The following is a 6,407-nucleotide window of genomic DNA, read 5'->3' as shown; positions in this document are numbered from 1 at the left end:
TACTCTTTCCCGACCAACATTTTGTTGGGCCTTGTGTTAGCCTTTCCCGACCGACTGTTTGATGGGGTTTCTTTTTCCGACCAACAATCTGATGGCGTTTTCTTTTCCCGACCAATAATTCCTCAACATTTTGTTTAGCCAACCATAACTTTAATTAGCATATCGTATTGATTGTAACATACATATAGTTCATGTGTTCTAAGCATAATCACAAGACATCATACATCAGGTTCACATCAGGTGCACCAAACCATTTTTATTCCATTAACTAATTGTCACATACATACAGTTCAATCTGTTCTAACCAGCAAGACAAGATACCATACATCAGGTTTACATAAGGACAACAAAAAAAACACAATTATGAGACATCAGTTGTACAGAATGAAAGCTAAAACATCCTGTTGATGCGGATCATCGGCTTCATGGTTTCCTTATGTTTGCTTCCAACAGAAGATAAAGAAGTCTCAATTATTAGAATGTTCAATTAATTTATAAAATTGAATACAGTCAGAATTCATATCTGCACTGTGCACACACATGAGCACAAAATGAGGAATACACTTATCTAATCTATAAAAGTAGCGGAACATGAAGACCACCAATCGACTCCCAGCAGTGGCCATGGGTGTGGCATAGAATCCCTCTGTACGATTGCTGAGCATTTAGTGTTCCTAGGGACATACTTAAGTTACTGCATAGGTACCAGCAGCCAATATTCCAACACTTGTTTCCAAAAAAAAATGTCCGTAGGGAATACAGTGTCATAGGTATAAGAGTAACAAAAATGAGTTGTGCGAATGACCACCATTTGCTTTACTATTCAGGCCATACAAGGAAAAATATATCGGAAATATAGAATTAGTATCTCAAACGTAGAACCAGTTTACACATTTCTTTTGCTATTTATAAAGGCATAACCAGCATCTGCATGATAACTAAATATATATACACTGCTTATTAATCTGTACATACAGATTATAAATACTAGGTTTTTCCTGATACTTGCTGATTAATAGCTCATGGATGGGCGCCTTCTTCATGGCTGGGTAGAATGGAAAAATTACGCGTGCTGCCATATTGAAATATAGTTAGTCAAGATCTTTTTTTATGGATAGTTAGTCAAGATCTTGATAAAGATACCATGTACTATATTGGCCTAGAAACAGGATTCAGAAATAGCAACTTGAAAAGCAACTAGCGATGTATTAAGCTCTGTTCTGTACTATGGATGTGCTAATTGGAGTGTTCTGTAATGCCAAATTAACTATTACTATTAAGCAATAATCAGCTAGCAGTGTAAACAAGATATAATGTTCTGACAAATTTAACTATTATTAAGAGCAACTAGCAGTGTTCTGTACTAATTGCAGAAAGTAGGCTCTGTACCGTATACCATAAATCATATTTTAGTCTTCAATAGAACACAGGGAAACCAATTAAATAATATAAACATTGTTAAAAAATTGACAACGGCTCTGTTTCACTTCTCTTTCAATTGAGCAATTAGTTCTTTTGATGGAGAGAACAAATCAATGCTGACCAAGAACTAAAAGTGTAAAACAATGACAAACTTATGTACCAATTGGATGGTCTAGCTATTGTGAATTCAAGTGTCGCAAATACAACATGGTAAGTCCACACACTTGCTGGTATCGGAAAGTCCATTTCTACAGCACACGACACACTGATATTGGTAACCTCCTGGCAAACCTTTCAGGTAGATAGGCAAATGCTAACACATCATGTGTCTATTGAACCCTGCAAACTTCAGGGTGTCAATGGTTTGAAGTAAAAGTAACAAGTGCATCTATAATATTCAGTTGGTTTGGTACACAATTAAAACTTCAGAAAATCATCTGAAATGATGCAAAATGACCAGCCAACTCTTTGGCATTCAATTTGTAACCTATCTTATTATCCGAAATGGACCACAATATAGTAGTATGAATGTACGTCAGTCTGATGGTGTGGTTCTTCTATTCATATAAGAAAAGTACAGTCGTACTTGTGCTTTCATATGCTAATCACAAATGACTAAGGATGATCAATAGACAAGCAACCAGAAAAGGCCTATGTACATCTTACCTGGCTACAATGCCTTTGTGCATAAATAGAAGCAGCTTCTTGAAGAATCCTCAGTTCTTCCTCTCTTGTTCCAGATTCATGTACAGCAATTCAGTTGCACCCTCACATGTTAACATGTGGGCAGGTTTGATTACTGAGTTCTCTATCGAATATTTCTGCAATGCCGTCACACAGAAATGGATGTATTCATTACACTTATTATAAAGAAAAATATAGTATCTCCCAAAGAAAATAATAATGGATGCGCGTACATCAATCATGTATTCATTACACTTAATATAACAGCATTAATCATGTATGCTGCTGAAATAATAAAATAGGTACTTACCCTGGAACCACCAAATTCATGTATCATGGTAAGTACCTATTTTATTGCCAATCCTCAAACTTAACAAAGTATGCAGACTCACTTATAAATCAAGGAGTTGGTCATCTTTAGTGGCTAATGTCTATGATGCAAAATTTATTTCAGCTAGATACCGACCACAAAGACAAAACAATAATCAAATCTAGGTTTCCTCACTTGCATGCTCAAAAAAATAAGATTTGGCATATCATTCATGACGATATGACCAGATAAGGAAAAACAAGCAACCTGGCATGACCTCAATTACACAGCGGAAGTGAGAATAAGAAAAAAGAGTGCAACAAAAACCAGTCAAATAGTATGACAAAACTCAAGATGTGTCAAAATACTCACCTATCCAAAACCAGTCAGGCCTTACAGAAGTTGGTTGATAAGTGTTGCCCGCAGATCTTGCAGCTCTGTAAAAAGTAAAGAGCCAAAGGTGAAATTGCAGTTATGTCAAGTCAAAGAATGTAGTACTGCTCTGAAAGAACATATATGGTACAAGTGGAATTTAATAGTTTGGTTAGCAACTACTTTTATCGCATATATAAATAAACTACAAAGTAACTAAGACTGGAGTTTGAGGCAAGGTGTACATATTCAACTCTGATATTAGCAAAAGTACACTACAACCTCACTTTGAAAACATAACGGGACTGATTTAGATGGACAAGCAGTTCAATTTGATATCATATGCCATCTACATTAATAATATATACATACCGATCAAACTTAGAACCAGATGTAAAAATAATGATCGGACCACTGCCAAAGCTTTTTGACATATCTTAAAGATATTTATGTTGCTCTAGAGAAAGAAAGCTACTTCATGAAACAATTAAGCCATGAAATTCTAAAGAAAAGACTTACTTTTTGTCTGTGGTGTTCCACTGACAAGTGACAACCCATGTGTTTAAAGTGATGGATGCTTGCACTAGGGGAAATCAAGAATCACCAATGTTAGAAGAAATCTGTAAGAAGATCCTCAGTTCTATAGCATTAATTGTTTAACATGTCAACATTTCATGTTTTGAATTCTGAAATTGGATAACTACGTCATCCTTGACAATGTTGACCTCTTCGATACAAAGAATGATGTTCGCTCCTACCCTTTTCAAGGTCCTTTGAAGCCTCTTGTCATCAGTGGTCGTAGTCTTGTGAACGGCCTTGTTTCTGTCATCAGCGGAAAGCTAAGTACAATAACAAGAGGAGAAATGTTTCATGTATTTGTAATCTTATAAGCTGACACACATCCACTAAATGGCATTGAATAAAAGATCAATCTCAAATTATTCAGATAATGGCAGCAATGATTCACAGGGCACAAATTATTCATTCCGAGGAAACATTTTAGGTCTGAAACAAAGGATTCACACAAGTAAAATAGATATTGAATAGATAACATGTTGAAAGAAGGAAACACTGCTCGTCATAGCAAAACCAAGCCATGAATCAAAGCAGAGTTAGTTTTCTTAAGATAAAATTGTTGCACCAACGTGGTGCCTGGGTCCATCGCTGAGGGTTGAAATCTGTATACTAAGGAAGAGAGGAGAGGATGGAGACCATATGAGGGAGAAAGATCTTACCCATGTCGTTGCTGCCATGGGTGGCTACTCGTGGTCACTGAAAGTAGATGGGAGAGATGGGGCCACCTGCCGCCCTGTTCCTACTTCGCTGGACGCGGAGGAAGCAGAGGCCGCCTGCGTCGCTTCAGACCACCGGGAGCGAAGGGCCCTTGCCCCACCCCCACCCCCCTCCCCTCAGATCTGCTGCCATGGAAAGGTGGGAAGAGGGAGCTGGGCATGGGTTGGGACGCTCACGACTGGGATGGCTGGTGGTGGAAGGAGGGATGGCCCCTGCGATGGCCGGCGGCGATGGCGTGAGTCGCAACCCTAGGCGGCGCCGTACAAGAGAGGGGTGGATTGAGACGAGGGAGAAAGGGGATTGAGTGAGGCGCCCTGGGCAGTTCTAGGTTTTGAGAGAAAAAGAAAAATTGTGGGCTGGGCCGCGCTAAATGTTTTCGTTCGCGCGCGTAGGCCCATTTACCACCTACTGTTGGTCGGCGTTATTTGCCGATCGATCGTTGGATGAGGTTACGATCTTTCCCGACCGACTGTTCAAGAGCAGAGACTTTTGTATTCCCGACCGACCGTCTCTCGCTGTACAAATGTTTTCCCGACCAACTATCACTTAGAAGTTTCTTCAACTAACCGTCGGTCGGCGAAAATGACTTTTGCCAACACACATCAGTAGGGAATAAAGTGTCGTGGTGTAGTGAAGGCGCCGGAGCCGCTGCTGAAGGTATGGAAGACGAGGTCTGTGTTCTGGGACTTGGAGTACTGGCACAAACTTGATACACCTCATTGCCTTGATCAAATGCATATCTGTAAGAATGTCCTTGAGAGCTTGCTCGCAACACTGATGAACATGCCGGATAAGACCAAGGATGGGCCGAAGGCAAGAAAAGACTTGCAAGATTTGAAAATCAGGGAAGATCTGCACATGCCGCCCCGTAAAATGTCAGACGAGACAGAGACGGAGACAGAGGCACGGGAGAAGAAGGGAAAGAAAATAAAGAAAGAGGATTATTGCCCCCCTTCTTGCTTCACCTTAAGTCAGGCTGAGATCGATAAGTGCCTCACCGGAGTCAAAGTTAGTTCCGGTTACTGTGGCAAGATAAGCAGATATCTATACATGGACAAGAAAAGGTTCAGCGGGATGAAGTCCCATGACTGTCATGTGATGATGACGCAGATACTACCTGTTGCCCTTAGAGGGATAATGGACAAGCACGTCCGTGACACGCTTATTGGTCTCTGCAACGTTTTCGACGTCATCTCTCGAAAGTCAATCAGTGTGAAGCAGCTCCGAAGGCTACAGGAAGAGATCGTTGTGATACTGAATGAGCTTGAGATGTACTTCCCGCCCGTGTTCTTTGACGTGATGGTGCATCTGTGCGTCCATATTGTGGATGACATAATAGACCTGGGGCCGTCATTCCTGCACAACATGATGTCATTTGAGAGGATGAATGGGATCATCAAAGGATTCGTTCGTAACATGTCCCGTACGGATGGAAGCATCGTCCAGGGCTATGTGACACAAGAGTGCATCTCTTTCTGTGAGAATTTTCTTTCTATATGGCGCAGACCAGCCGCCTGGTGTTAGTGTTGGTTTGCCCGTTAACAAGCACGATGGGAGGTTCGAAGGAGAAGGTCACTGCAACGATCGCAGGGAACTGCATGTGGCATACTCAGATCGACGCAACGACTTTGACAGAGCAAACTTGGTAGTGCTACAACACCTAGACGAGGTAGATCCTTTCGTGGCACTGCACAAAGAAATTATCGCAAAGAAGTATCGTGACCGAGGGGTATGCAGGACGGACGCCGAAGTTAATAGAGAGCACAACTCCACTTTCCTGCATTGGTTCAAAGAGCATATTATTGCTAATCCCCGGGAGGAGGGCTCTAAGGACGGATTGCTCATATACGCCTTAGCACATGGCCCCTCGCCCAACCTCGTAACCTATCAGGCATATGATATCAACGGATACACATTCTACACGGAGGCCAAAGATATGGACAAAGATGATCAGAACTCAGGGGTGACGATGGAATGCATGATAGGCAGCGACAACGGCGCAACTGAACGATTGTATGGAAGGGTCGAGGAGATTTGGGAGCTTGACTACTCTGGACTGCACAACACGACGATGTTCCGTGTCAGATGGGCTAAGAATGTCAAAAGAGAAAACCGGATTTTCACTACCATGACTATACCCGACCCCAAGAGTGCTACCGTGAATGCTATCGCAAAAAACGAGCCATGGGTACTGCTAAGTCTTGAGCTTGCGTTGGTTTTCCCCGAAGAGGAGAGGATGATGCAGCACAGTAGCGTAAGTATTTCCCTCAGTTTTTGAGAACCAAGGTATCAATCCAGTAGGAGGCCACACGCAAGTCCCTCGTAC

General features: G+C 41.6%; 1 long non-coding RNA gene across 1 annotated transcript; it reads right to left on the bottom strand.

The window, feature by feature from the left end:
- Positions 1–257: 257 nt before the first annotated feature.
- On the bottom strand, positions 258–4,354 carry LOC123135092 (uncharacterized). The gene is made up of 5 exons (XR_006465816.1): positions 4,024–4,354; positions 3,547–3,610; positions 3,308–3,371; positions 2,789–2,853; positions 258–2,243 (listed from the first exon to the last, which is right to left on the bottom strand). It is a non-coding gene; the product is annotated as an uncharacterized lncRNA (long non-coding RNA).
- Positions 4,355–6,407: the final 2,053 nt, after the last annotated feature.

Source organism: Triticum aestivum, chromosome 6B (assembly GCF_018294505.1).
Source record: "Triticum aestivum cultivar Chinese Spring chromosome 6B, IWGSC CS RefSeq v2.1, whole genome shotgun sequence".
Lineage (NCBI taxonomy): Eukaryota > Viridiplantae > Streptophyta > Magnoliopsida > Poales > Poaceae > Triticum > Triticum aestivum.
Note: the sequence above shows the minus strand (reverse complement) of the source record. Positions and strands in the feature narration are given on the sequence as shown.